The sequence below is a fragment of the Apus apus genome, chromosome 4, assembly GCF_020740795.1.
Source record: "Apus apus isolate bApuApu2 chromosome 4, bApuApu2.pri.cur, whole genome shotgun sequence".
NCBI classification, from domain to species: domain Eukaryota; kingdom Metazoa; phylum Chordata; class Aves; order Apodiformes; family Apodidae; genus Apus; species Apus apus.
The window spans coordinates 87182794-87197392 of NC_067285.1; the positions used below are offsets into that span (position 1 = coordinate 87182794).

The 14599-nt window shown below is 48.7% G+C and overlaps 1 protein-coding gene across 3 annotated transcripts in view; it reads right to left on the reverse strand.

Moving 5' to 3' along the window:
- PDGFRA (platelet derived growth factor receptor alpha) overlaps window positions 1-1571 on the reverse strand; it is a 34543-nt gene extending 32972 nt beyond the window's left edge. The window contains exon 1 of one of the 3 annotated variants that reach the window (XM_051619678.1): window positions 1404-1571. The gene's annotated coding sequence lies outside the window, so the exon portion shown is untranslated. Of the gene's footprint in view, window positions 1-952; window positions 1064-1396 lie in introns of those variants that run through there. The other 2 variants (XM_051619679.1, XM_051619680.1) reach the window with 2 other exon arrangements.
- Between the last annotated feature and the right edge of the window lie 13028 nt (window positions 1572-14599).

Consider the following 14599-nt stretch of genomic DNA (forward strand, 5'->3'; position numbering starts at 1 on the left):
ATAGGGGTTGTGTCCCCGCTCGGGGCTGTGGGACCAAGGGAGAGCGACATGCCCACAGCTCTGTGGATGGGTCCGTCAGTTCCTGCCCGGGCCGGGGCCGTGCATTCTCCACCCCGGGCCGGTAGCCTTGGATCCCGGAGCAGCATGAGGGAGCAGGAACATTTGCAAAAGACGCAACGAAAATGCCATCGAAGGGCACTGGAAACGTGTCTTCGGGGCGGGCGGGAGCCAGGGCATCGCCTCCGCCTCTGCCCCGCAGCCGCCTCCCCGCCGGGATGTGTGCAAGCCCCAGGGGCTGGCGGCTGCTCCCCGGGGCCGCTGCTGCCTCCCTAGATCTGTCGCTGCTGGCTCCAGAAAAAGCTGTCCAAGTCCTGTTCTCTGGAACGGCTCCTGGCCTGCGGAATCCGCGTCCAAAAATGTTGAGCAATGCCGCGGACAGCCAAAAAGCCATTTCCTACTTGCTCCTAGGACTTTTCCAGGGGACTCCAGCCTGGCAAAGGCTGGCAAGTTTGCAACCTCCGAGCTTGAAAAAATCCAAACGGTGGCCTCGAAGAATTTACCCTCCCCTGGGGTAGAGGATGGTGGGCTCCAGCAGTCCTGTGGGGCAGGAGGCAGTACTGGAGTTCCCGTTGCGAGAGGGGGCTATAAGCTGGAAAGGTTCCAGGTACCAGTCCTACCTAAATTCAGCATCTTCTCTTCCGTTGAGATATGTAAAAAAAAGACGGGCGCGCAGGGATGCAGATCAGGTTGCCTTGTGGGGGGTTGTGAGCGAGCCCCCCGTCCGGGATTTCGAAACAATTTAGGCTACACGGTCAGAGGGACCGAGATGGGAAAGAGGATCTGAAGAGGTGAAGGTAGTGAAAAACAAAGGGTGGGGGAAGGGACGGGAGAGCAGAGGGATGAAGGCAGCAAGGGATGCTACAAGAGGGAGAGCCACTGGGAGCGACCCTACCTTACTTTGTGGGTGCGCGTCGCCCCCCGGGGGGAAACTGCCGCTGCTCGGCGAGCCCTGGCGGGTCGTTCCCGCCCCCACGGCAGGAATGCGGCGCGGTGGCCCCCGCCGTCCCAATGTGTTTGTCATTAGCGCTACCCGCGCTGCTCGCTGCCGCGCCCCGACGGCCCGCGGAGCGCCGACTCCCCACTCTCCTCCGAAGGGGCCGCCGGCGCCCACCGGCCCCCGCCGCCTGCGCCCTGCCAGAAGGAGCCCCTCAGCCGACTTCAAGCATCGGAAAAAAAAAAAAAGGAAAAAAAAAACGGAAAAAAAAACCCACCTCAACCCAACAACAAATAAGTAAAAGGGGGGAGGGGGGGGGGAGGGAGGAGGAAAGGAAAATACAATAAAAAATAAGTGGGAGAAAAGGTGTAGGGGGAAAAAGGTGGGAAAACTGTCCCTCACCTCTTACCTTCTCCTTTATAATCCGCAGCCCCAATCGTGCAGATTGTAAAATATCCAAAATATGTCCACGTCTTTTGAGACTTTCCCCGCTCAGCCGCGCTCTTTCCTTCCCGTTCGCCCTCCCTCCCGATCCGACTGTAATGGTCTTACAAACCGCGTCCCGTAATTGATTCAATGTTATAGTCCATCCTTCCAAAACTAATCATTTGCTTTAAGTAAATAGCTGTCAGGAAATGAAGCCCCCCCTCCGGCCCCTTCAGAATAAGAGCGGCCCTGGCTCGCCCGGCGCCCCCAGCCCCGCGGCCGGAGGCGGGCGCGCTGGCGGGAGGCTCTTACGCAGGCAGGGGGGCCAGTCTCTGCCTCCAGATTTCACCAGGCTTGCAGGGGAGGGGGGAGGTTAGCCATATGGCAGGGGCGAGGGGGAGGAAAGGGGGAAGCGAGGAGTTCTGCACTGCAGGGGGAAAGAAAAAAAATAAAAATAATAATAAAAAAACAACCCAGAAAAACTTTCATGAAAACTCCGAGCGCTCCTAGTTTCATGAATGAGCCTTCCCTCCTCAGACCCTCCAGGACGGTGGGTCGGGCGCCTGGACTCGGTGTCCACGGTCACAGTGTGAGTTTATGGATTGAGTTTCATCTGGAAACGAATTTGCGGCTTCCTCGTGTGCTTTGTACACCACTGGGTTTGGGCTTGGGCTACAAAGCTGGATGGACGGCCGTGAGCCAGCCAGGAGCAGAGGCACTGAGAGAGAGGGGCAGATACGAATCACTAACGTTTATGAATGAAAGAGACAACGAAAGATAACCTTCGCCAGGAGCGAGCCCCCCCAAAACCCGCTGTTCTGACGGGACCAGGAAAGCTCTTCTCTTCCTCCCTGACTTTGCTTTGCCCAGCGCAAAAAAAAAACCCAGTAATAACCAAGCCAGTGGGCACGGCGAGGGCCGGAGGTGCCTGCGGAGGCGAGGGCAGCGCACGTCCGAGTCCGTCCTGTTTGAACACGCTCCAGACGGAGCTTTGATCCCGGCCTGGGAGCCAGCACCGGGTATCTCCGCTTTGTTGGCAGTCGCTATCTGCTGGTGATAAGGGGTAGCCGGGGGAGCTGCCCTCGCAACCCGTCTGCTGCAGGCTCCGTGCGGGAAGAGGCGAGCGGGGTCTATGGGGCGATGCGGCGGCCGCAGGAGAGGGGGCACTGCAGCCCCAGGAAAGGAGCGGCAGGGAGCACCGCTGCCCGCCTGCCTCCTGCGGAGGGCACCAGCACGGGAGCTGGGCCCCGGGGCTTCTCCCCCTTCCTCCCTCTCGAGTCTGGGTCTACCCGCCCTTTTTTTTCTTTTAGTATTAAACAAAAGCAAAGTTTGTAGTCAAAGTCAAGCGCCAGGATCCGGTGGTTTTTCTCCTTCCCAAGCGAAGGAGAACTAAGCCGCTGAAGCGAAGATGCACTGGAAGGGGACGGGCAGAAACGAGAAGCGACTCGCGTGAATAGGGGGCTCAGGCTGAGTTGCCCGGGGCTGGACTCACAGGGTCCCCGGTGGTGCTCCCAGCCCTTTGCACGCTCTCCACTAGTGCATCCTCGGCTCGGGTGAGTGCACAACCCCACTATTGCTTCCACATGTTCCTCCAGGAAATCATCGGAGTCAGATCTGTGAGCAGCCCCTGGTCGGAATGCTAACAGGATACCGTAATGCTTGTGAATAAACAGCAGGCTCCCAGTGAGTCAAAAGCGACAAAAAAAAAAAAAAAGGCAAAACAAAAAACAACCCCAAAACAACCCAGGAACATTGCACCCTGGAACTCCCTACCTAAGGAGGCGAGGGGAGGGAGACGAGGGCACCCATCAGCCTGAACGTTAATTTGTGGAAGGAAAGGTCCTATCATCACTTGAGTCGGAGCTGCGAGCTCTCGCAGATTTAAGCCCCACGAAGATGTCTCGGTTCAGACCAGAGGCAGCAACTGCCTGAGAGCTCTCAGGCTGTCCCGCCCGGCAGGGCTCGGGCCGTGATTTACCGGCGCGAACGTATCCGGTTAAAAGTGCAGGGGGATAGAGGTGATTCCTGGCGAAATACTGTCAGGATGGGATTTAATGCTAGAGCTACTTTTTCAAAAAGAAAGGAGTAAAAGGAAAAGGAGAAGGCGCCTTCTGTTTGCAATTACCTGCCTCATTTGAATAATGCTTTTGTCATGATCATTATCGAGCGGTTGCTAACGGCTTCCACTTGGGACCTCACAGAACCCAGCGAAAAATAAAAATCGCAAATTCGGGCACGGGCAAAGCTGTCCGCCAGGCCAGCTTGTCTCTGCTGGCGGGGAGCCCTCCAGCCTCAGCGGGGTTCAGGACCTGGACAACGGTGCTTGGTCGCCCAGGGCCCCTCTAGGGGAACAGTGATACTTTCCTCGACGTGGCTTCCCCCGGCGCCGCGACGACACCACGGCTGCCACCCCGGGGATGGGGGGCTCGGCCGGCGGGAGCAGTGCCGGGCTCTGCCCGCACGGCCGGGGTCGGGTAACTGCTGCGAGGCCGATCCCCCTCCGAAGTGCCTGCAATGCCTATGGATTGGTCCCGCTCAGAGCTGGTGGTAGTTAAAATAAACCCTCCAAGACTGCTGCTGAGTTCTGCCCCCCGCCTCGTATAGCGCAGGGGGGGTCCCGTACAGGGAGGCGCGAGGGACTTGGGGTTAGCGAGAGGACAGGCTGGGGGTGGGGGGTTTTCACCACTGCAGGCCCCTCTCCTCTCCCCTCTTCTCCGGCCTTCCCCTCCCCCCGAAGGGCTGGAGCATAAGGCATCCCGCTAGCGTGTGTTTACGCGGCAACAGATGGAGGCTGCACATCTTAAACAAAACTGCGGTGCCCAGGCTACAGTCGCTCTCGCCTCTTTATGCTCCCAACCTGTACCTCCGGGGTTGGGGGTCCCCCTCGGGCCCGCAGCTCCCCGAGGGTCCGGGCAGCGGGCATCGACGGGGCGGGTGTTTGCAGGGCAGCTCGCTCACATCTCGCATGCTTCCATGGGGGCTGGGAGCCTGCGAGCAGCTCCTCTCCGCATTCCCCCACCTTGGAGGAGTCCCAATTTGCTGCAAGTAATGAGCCCTTTCCTGCAGCTGTCTCCCAAGGGTGAGCCGGGCAATGTTTAGCTAGCGAAGGCTATTAAGGAAGCTAATAGGTGGCTCATGTGGGGTCCGAGCGGTCTCCTGCAGCGGAGGGGTGGGTGAGAGGGGGTGTCCCGGCTCGAGGCCCGCGGGAAGCCCCGCCGTGGGACTTTAGCCTTTGTCTCGGTGGGAAGGCAGGTCTGGGTTTGATTATCGTTACCCACGTTGCAGCAATGTACGGTGCAGGAGTCAGCCGCAGCCTGATCAACCTTACTACCCTTTGGAGCAGGAACCCCTGCGTGGTGAAGGGCAGCTCCAGTTTGGAGCAGACCCCCTCAAATCTCTGAGAGAAGGAGAAAGCGGAGCGGCTTCTTGTCGCTATAAATTTGTGCTTGCATCCATCGTGGAAGGAGGAGAACACAGCAATAAGGACTCCTTGAGACAGCAGAGCAACAAGTCGGGGGATCACCAAGCCCCCGAGGCCCACCGGGAGATATATGTGTGCGGCCCGCAGGAGGGCCTTCTGTGCATTTACAGTCCTACCGGTTTGGGTTTTTTCTTTTCCTCTTTCCACAACACCAGATTCCCTCAGTTTGTTTGTTCAACAGAATTTGGCTCTCAATAGCAGAGATCCCTGTCACTGCGAAAGCAGGGAGCCAGGCAAAAGACGTTAACATTGCCCAGCTTGCTCTCTCCAACCTTTATTTTGATTCCCCACGTTTGGCTAAGGTAGCTCCCTGTGCCCGTCATTTTCTCACTGAGGCCACTACTGCTGCGAGGTCGAGATGTTTTGCTTTCCTTGTTTCATGTGACTCTTGACGTTAAACGATGTCAAAACAGCCGTGGAAGCCTTATTCTTTAAAAAAAAACAGGCCTTGTTTTTCCTTCTGCTCCAGCCCTCATTTTTTGACCGGAAAATAATAAACAGGCCTTTCTGGTCCAGCAGCGGCCCAAACCCAGTTTAGGGGTGAGGTAAGGCACCCCAAAGGCAAGGGGAAACCAGGCTGTTCCCCCAGCTTCACTGGCGCCTCGCTCCCCGCTTCGCTCTGTCCCGGCCTCCCCCAGCCCCCGGGGCGAGGATCCCAGGGCTGCACTGCTGAGCCGAGGGGGGACAGAGCCTCCGGGGGTGCCCCTCGCCGCCCGCCCAGGCAACACGGGCAGAGCCCCCGCCGCCCGCGACACTAGAGGGCACCGGAGCCCGCGGGAGGAGCCAGCCCAGCCGGGCACCACACGCCTAGCCAGCCCTCCCTGCCTCTGGTGTTAATTAAGGGTTTGGAGAGAATGGTGAAACGGGGCAGTCCTCCCACCACCGGGAATGTGAGGGCTTCATCCCGGCAGGTCTAGCACTGCGCAGCCCCGGACCGCCGTGGGCCGGGCTCAGCAGCTCGGGACTGTCCAAGTGAAACAGAGAGAGCAATTCCTCCCGTGCCACAGATGAGTTTTCCCTCAGAAATCGAAAGACCTCCTCTGCTGATTCAGCCCAGGTTTGATTTTGGTTCCTAACTCCTGACACCGTTATCTCTGCCTTTGTTCTTTCAAGCTGCAGCAAATAATGGATTACAGCAGGACAAAAAAACGACCAGACCAGGCTGCTTTGGTCCTGTGTCTATTTATGCTGCACTCTGGGACACAGCCCTGAAATCTGCCAGGGGGGGCTGACTCGTGTCAGGCCACCCTAGACATAGTGGTGATGGCCACCCTGGACATAGCAGTTACAATGACCCTTGACACAATGGGCACAGCCCAGTCCTGATCTGTGTCAGTCCCCACACATGCCTGGGCTGACGACATCCACCATACATCCCTTTCATGTTTACAGAAGAGCCAAGGTAGGCTGAGCATCACAAGAGGGCAAACTCAGGACAGACCAAACTCGTCTATCTACTGACTACTCCGGATTGTGCATGCTTGAGACAAAGAATGTTGTTTTTCTGCTTCATCCCACAACAGATATTATGCTGATGCTTGGTGATTGATCACACATCCCTTTGGGACAATGTGCTGCAAAATAACTGGAGCTATGGTTGAGGTTTCTGCATTGTAATTGGCTTTCTGAAATCTCTCTCTCCTCCTTGGATGTTCCCTGCTCCAAAATACCAATACAAACAAAACACAATCCTGCTATTTCTGTGGCATAGAGAGATTCTGAGTGCGGGTCCCCCCATCCTAAGGATAAAGAGGAGGGAAAGCCATCAATGCATCCAAGGGGCTTGCAGAATTGACATTTTTATGAAGACAGTGGACGTTATAAGTTTCACCCAACACTTTCCAAAACAGGTCAGCCCTTAATCCACTATTGGGAATTGCAAAAATCAGCATCCATGTTGATACAGTCAGCAAAAAACTCCAGACCTGGAAACTAATTTAGTCATTCCTTTAGTCATTGAATTCAGTAATTCATTTTGATTTCATTTACCGAGGTTTACCATGTGTTCAGTATTCTTTCTTTAGTTAGGAGACAGGAGGGACTGACACTGAAAACTCAGGGAAAACTGTTCCTCATTTTCCTGTCACTTCTAGAAAAGACTATTTGGTCTTCTCCTTTTGTTTGAGGTCACCAGGTTTCAGTCTGCACCTCATCTAATTCTGCAGGGAGCACTTTCTGCTTCAGTCACATGTTTATTTGTCTGTCTGTTGTTGATAATCCTTTAGAGTACTTGGTTATATGCACTTTACTTGAGCAAGGTGGTTGCAGAGGGAGAAATGAGAAAGTGAGATGAGAGGAAAATGGAGGGATAGGTCCCTTTCCTGTTTCCATGGATGTGAAGTCATAGCTCAGCCTCAGCTCATACAAGGGAGCTCTGGTGTGACTCAAATACAGGGCATACAGCAGTATGATCCTTGGACTGCTGACTGTTTTAGCCAGATACCCCAGTTTTTAATGTAAATTATCTTTTGAGAAAGTGTCTAATGTGGAAACTGGGACAGATTCTGCTTTGTGCAAATCTGGTGTAACTCCAACTTCAAGGGAAATATGCCAGATTGAATCTGGTATAATTAAGATTAAAAATTGGCTCTGGAACTCTTTTCTTTGGCAATAAAGTTAGAGAAGTACTGTGAAGAAAAATAATTCAAACCAGAACATTGTTTCAGTGCTCTTTTAAATAACATATGCTATAGGCTCTTTGAAGGCATTTGTTCTCCATGGCAGCAGTATTTTAAAACTTTCACTTTGGTTCTACTAAGCAAGTTAACCCTTGATAACCAACTGTGTTTGAAATATGTTATGTACAGAAACTTAACGTTTTTTGGAGGACATTCTCCAAATAACCAAAAAATATACCATTAAAATGATGTGATTGCTGCTGTGGCAGTAGCAAGCTTCCTCTTGCTAGTGAACATTTCACTGTTGTAGCCACAACACAGGTATTGCAAGGAATCTGAATTTGTACCTCGCTTGTCAACAATTTTTTTCACGGTGAAAACCTTGTTATCTGACTGCTATACTCAACACACTGAGAAGGACCAGTTTTCAGAAAGTGCTTGTTTAGTATCCCTGAGAAGCAAACTCTGAAAGGAGTCCCTAAAGGAATGCTGACCCATAAATTACTAGACAGTTTTCTAGCTCTCATGGATCAGACAAGATGCCCTTTAATAGTTTCTGTGTCCAATATCACTTCATTTGTTAAGCCCATGTCCCTAATAGAAACTATTACACCGTAATTTGATTGCAGTTGGTGGGAAGATGCTGGCAAATTTTTTCCAGGTCTAACATTCAGCCTGAATGAAATTATATTCTCTGGAGTGGTCCCAAATTTTCACCACAGATTAATCAGATTTTTCTTTGGTGTGAAAGAAAAAACGGGAAAAATAAAAATCATGTTTTGCTTCCTTTGTTCCACCAAGTGATGAAGGAATAGCAGTAAGGATACAAAAAAAGCTCAGATCAGAACAGGGCTCTCCTCTGGCTTTCTCTGTCCATCAGTGGAGGACACTGCAAAGAAGGTATAAGAACAGGTAATTTCTTCCCTCTCTTCTATTTTCATAGTTAAAAGGAATAGAAAGGTGCTCTCCTCATTGTCAAGATAATCCAGAATTTCCTCTCCCACTCTTTTTGTGATAGAAGAAAACATTTGAAGAGCCAAAGTAAATCCAAATAAATTCTTTCAATTCCTACCCATCACAGAATGTATATTTTCTCAGTTATTTTTCTCCCATATTAAATCCACACCTCTCTGAAACTTTGTTGGGAACCTCTCATTAAGAAAGCTGCAAGCAGAGTCTCTGGTTGTCTAAATGAATCTATGAAGTCTGCTTCCACTGTCCTTTTCCAAAGCATAGTAGGATTTAGGCAACTTGACAAGACGAAGGGTTTGAGGAAATGCTTTACTCCAAAAACATCAGCAGCTGTACAGCTGGGGGCTGATCAAAACAGCACTCAGAAGTATAACTGTAGGCTCTCCCATTAACAGGGAAGTCCGAGGCATGACGTTCTGCCCACAGGAGGTTAAAATATAGAGGTAGTTAGCTTGAGTGGACAGAAGCCATTGTAAATATCTGAAGAGTCGAGTACTTTTTTTTTTCTGGTAGACAAATGGTCCCTCAGCCCACTTAGCACCTGACAGTGCCCCTCCACTGCCCTTTGCCCTGTGGGACTGCTTGTTCTGACAGCTTCTGAAGCTCTCCCAGCTTCAAATTCCTTCTCCGTATGTCGGCTTTTTTCATTGCTGCCTGTCCCAATATTGACTTAGGAAAGAACAGGAGTTAAAAGTAGCTAGCTGTACTGTCTACAGACCTTCTACCTAGCTTAGCCTTAGGTCTTTGAATCACAAACATTGGTTTGGACCACCATTAGCATCTGAATGGCAACAAGAAAAACAAGAGAAAATTGTGTAGGCAGTCACCTTGTGTAAGTATCACCTCTCGATTATTTTGAAGCGTAGAAAAGAAGCAGGATCACAGTGGAGGACATTCACATCCCATTTCAGAGGCAGCAATTATTTTGAATTAAGGATGTCACAAATTTGCTTTCAAAAAAACATGCTGGATGCTTTGAAGTGTCCACTGGAGCCTGAGTGAAGCCTGCTGTCATTCATGGGTAGTTTCATTTCTTCCCTTCTCCTCAGTGCCATCTTTGCCCCTAAACTGCTCCACTGCTCAAACCTAGGAGTAACAAGTGTAAAGTCCCAAGTTACTGGGGAATGCATGTGGCATGGAGAGAGGGTCTCGCTTGAGCCATTGGTACAGTTTTATGAAGGTCAGTAAACCTGGGCTCCATCAGACCACCAGAGAGAGTGGGTTTCCCAGCTGGAATCACTCAAACATGTGGCCCTGCACTGAAAAACACCCTCTCTCCAGCCTCTAGGAATGCATATCTGCCATGGTTAGTAAAAGTGTCCCAGAATATCTCAGCATCACAGTGTTACACAAGAAGAGAGCCAGAATCTGAGAGAGACGTGTTCAAAATGGGATTAAAACCAACTGCTGGCTTCCCACCCAGAAGCAAAAACAAAGCGAGTGATGGCTGTGAAAACAGACACCACACGCTCCCTCCACCCGGCTCCACAGATTCGCCGGCTCTGCAACTCCTGCCATGTCTCCAAGAACCTCAGCAGAAAGAAGGCACCACAGAAGTCAAACCCAAAGTAGGCTATGGTGAGGTGTCTCTCAGGGAGAAGAGCTTTCAGACCTCTACAGAGGTTAAAAGGTGCTAGGAGTGACCATTTTGACTCCGTTTGGGTTCTGAGAGCAGGTGGTGAATTCAAAGTATCCTAGCACTGTGACTTTCTTTGGTAAGGAGTCAGCACTGAGAGAGATCTGATGTCATCCTGATGTCAGAGCTTGAATGCAATACATTGGTATGACAATGTAATAACTCCACAGCATACTGCAATGCCACTGGCTTACATCTTTTGCAGGAAGAGGGACTGAGTTTCCTCTGTGCAGTGAAATGAAATGGCAGCACTGGTGATGAAATGACAGAAATCCACCCAACCCCACTCCTGTATTCATTGCTACCCAAAGCTTTGTCTGCTGCCAACAGTTGACAGGGTGTCCCTGGTGCCAGAGGTGTCCCTGGTGCCAGAGGTGTCCCGCGGCCTGATAAGCATCTCCAGAGCCGAGTTCTGTCAGAGAAAATCTCGGCACAGTCATGATCTCCTGGATCCCAGGGGTTACACAGAGACCTGGAACCTGTACCGTCCTGTAGTGCAAGACATGCCATATGCAGCGGGTACAGGCAGAACTTGCACCCGCCTGGAATTCCCAGTGGTAGTAACAAGCCCTCAGGCTCACTGAAATGTATTGGTGTCAGTCCTTAGATTCTCCAGCTGGATGGGAAGTGGTTTTGCTGGTGATTAGCACTGACAGAGTGATTAAATCCACATTAGGAACATGAGTTTGTCTGGGGCAGGGAAAATTCAGGGTAAAAACAACAGCTAAGCCTATGGAGAAAGTATAGGCAGAGACTTTAGTCCTGTTGCTGGGATTTATGTTAATCATGCATTTAGCAGTTCACTAAAGCAGCTACAAGGCTACAAAGGTGCAACTTTAGACTGCTTACCATTTATGTTCATATTAGGGTGGAAACCTTTGGGCTCGTGTATATCACACGTGATATAGGTGTCAGAGAGTTACAGTCCAAGAGACTGGATTTGATCAACCAAATTAAATGCATCAGCTCATGTCTGATTCTAGTGGTATAGGAAAAAAAGACCAGTCATTTCACGGATGCAGTGACTTCGCTGGTGTAAATGAGGGAAGTGTTGAAATCCACAAAGGTAGAGCTTTGTGTTAGTGAGAAAAGAACCGGATCAAGAGGGTGAGCCTGTTTTTGTTGAAGTCACAGTGATCACCCATGATGTTTTTCACTTTTGGAAAACTGAAGTGGTAAAGCAGAAAATTTGTAAGGACAACACTGTAGGTAACAAGCTGTACCTACAAGGTTCTATTAGATGTCTCTCAGAAAAATCAGTGTCCTAAAGGTGCAATTTTAAGAAAAGTTTCTGGCATTTTAATTTCATTCACTCCATCTATGTTAAGAATACCACTGAAAGGATATTGTTTTGGAAACATATAAAAACAGGAGCCAACTTTCCATTTCCAGCATCTCCCATTCAGAAGGAATGTGCAGAAGACCTTGATATGATATGAATTAAAAGAATTCTGCGTTTGCCAGCCCTAAATTCCAGGAAGTGAAACACAGCATCCTCATCTGTTCTTACAGGGAACATTTGTTTTCACTCTAGCCTAAATACCAGACTGTTTCCTAAATTTGAAGAAGTTGACCATTTGCTTAGATTCCTCAGCCTCTCACAACAGAGCAACAGGCTCTACACAGGCATTTCAAGCACTCTTGCATGCTGTCCATAATTGGTTCATGCCCCTAGGGATTTAGAGGCACCTCTGCAAAAAACACAATGGGATTCCACTGAATGCAGAGCTGGTGGGACAGAGCTGGTGAGACACACAAGCTGCCCAGAGGCACCTCAATGGCGTCTCACTGCCAACATGTGGAGTGATGGGACCAGGATATCCTTCACTATCCGAAGCCAGGCTAACACACCAGCTCAAGACCCTACAGGGATGTAGAACTCATAAAGTACATTCAGAATTGATTACAACTTTCCATAGTCTTGCAATAGCTGCTTTCAGCTTTTGCTTCTTTCCTTCCTCTCTATGGTGTCTGCCATTATTCTACTGGCTGTGCACAGACAGTGGTTATCCTACCCATCTAGTACACAGACACCCAAAAACGTGCAGAAATTCTTTGGCCCTGGCTTCTGAACTGGTGGATATTATCTAGCTAGTCCCTCCCTCCCCGCAGAGCACCGGGCTCCTCCTAGTAGGAAAAGCACCATGCTTGCAACATCTGACACTCTTCAAAGAAGTTGTGCATTGCATCTGGTAGAGACGCTGGATTTGCTGCTATCGTGTATAGGAAAGATGTACATAAAGAGGCCTCTGCAATCACCAGACAGGTATTAAAATTTAGAGGTTTTGATCCTGAGGACAAACAGGTTAATAAAAATGTTAGATGTGTCAGGATGCCTGTGCCTGCTGTAGGCTGGTAAAAAATCACCAACCAAAACCACTGTAATAACTACATAAGAATAAATCAGGGACTCCATGGACATTTGGTCAAAACCCATCACTCTGGATATGGTATATAAAAAGTCTTTCTGCTTGGCCATACTACTTGGGGCCTGGGTTAAGATCAGTGTTCCCAAAATCCACTACAAGGTGGTTAAAAAACTTCAGTGTGCTATACCGATACGTACATCACCTCATGTCAAAGGTTCTCTTTCAGCATCACTAGTCAAAGAAGCACCTTCCATCCCAAATCCTTCTGTGGCTAACAATGCAAAATCCCTGCTCCAAATGAGCTTCTGGCAGCTGCTAACCTAAATGAAACAGCTTCATCTAGCCACAACAGATCACTGCTTTTTGCTGGAAATTTTTAAGATACTTGTGGGAGTTTATACAATTTTGTCCAAGAAATCTCTTATTTAAGGAGACCCAAACTGTGAACTAGAAGAATCTATTTAACACTGTCAAGTTCTCAACTTCCACATTTCTTTATGAGTTTCCTTTTTCCTTTTTTTCCCAAAGCAAATAAGCAAAAAATAAAAAAGGAGAAGAATTACAAACTTCCATGCTGTGTGGTGACTCTCCCCAACTCAAGAGCTGACACTGAACACCCGGGTTATCTAAACTCCATACTCTGGTTGTCCTTGTTTACTACTTTGTGCAAAGATGCAGTTGTGTTGGCGTGCGTTCAATCTATTGCAACAGACAGCCACATTCTGAGACTTTTTCTTCCATCTGTCTGTCTTCAAACTGAAGTCCGTTTATTGGACCGGATACAAAGAAAAATTGGGTCAAGAGAAAGACAGGTCGATGCTTTTGTCGTGAATCCAGCACTGAGGCTTCCGGCTGTGCTGGTAGCATGGGCAGATCAGATGCTTGCTGCTGTTCTGAACTGAGTCAGGAGATAAGTGCCCAAGAGAGAAGGAGATTGTGATGGGTTTGGTCAATCTAGAGATCCAAAACCTCTCTAAACAGTTTTGAGAAGAGTGCTGAAAACCAGAGGCAGAACTAAAGAAATACAAACAGCTCTTTTTCAGCTCCTTCTCCTTCTGTCACCAGTATCATCTGGTTAAAGATGATGTGGCTGAGTATGGGTTCAATGGGCAAAGTGACTGTAAACCTACGTGTTCCTACAGTACATCAAAAGACAGGCTAGTCTGAAAAAATATATCATTTTATTAAAATATTAGTAAGCATAGGGTATGCTGCCTCAAGAAAATGAGATATGCAGTATTTTCAGTAAACCAGATAATATTCATGCAAGCAAAGCTTAAAAAAATGTGACTACACACAATATTTAGGCTGCTTTTTACTTTCTTTGACAAATTCTTTGAACTGAAAATGGTACTTTAGCAAGATTTTTCATTTCTTACACCCTTACCAAAAGGATTTTGATGTGCAAAGGTCACTCATTTTTCTAAAGGGTGTGGTGATGTAGATCAAAATTTACATCACAGTATTAACTTTTCTTCATGACAAACTTTGGTCATTATCAGGTTGCTATGATTCCTATTGGATAAAAAGTTTGAAAAAATCAAGTCCCCACAGCACAGTTTTGAAATGCTATCTCTAATGTTTCTTTTGAAATTCCTTTGAAATATTGTTGTCACATTATTTCTTACTAGTTTGTTTTCCTAATCTTGGAGTTTTGTATTTTCACAAGGGTCTTTATAGCAAAATAAAAAATCTAAATAGCACCCTCGTAAGTGAGAAAATATATGCCAAGTTTGTTTATTATATAATATATTACCTGTCTCTGATAATTACCTAATTTGCAGGCAGGGACATTATTTCAAGCTGGTAGTGTCACCTTAAACTTTGGTTTCAAGAAGGCTGCTTTATTAACACGACCTGATGCATTCCCATAAACCAGCAAAGTTGTGCAATGCTTCTCCTGTGTTTTCATTCTTTAGCACAGATCTTTTTCCTCAGGAGAGAAGGGATTTCTGGAGCAACTTAGATAACTTTACAAGACATCTCTTCTGGAGAAAGATTACCACAATCCATTATTTCCTCTTCTAACTAATCCAGGAAGTGCCAAGAGAAGCTTAATGAACTGTCTAGAGTAAATGAATGGAAAAACAAAACCTAGGGAAC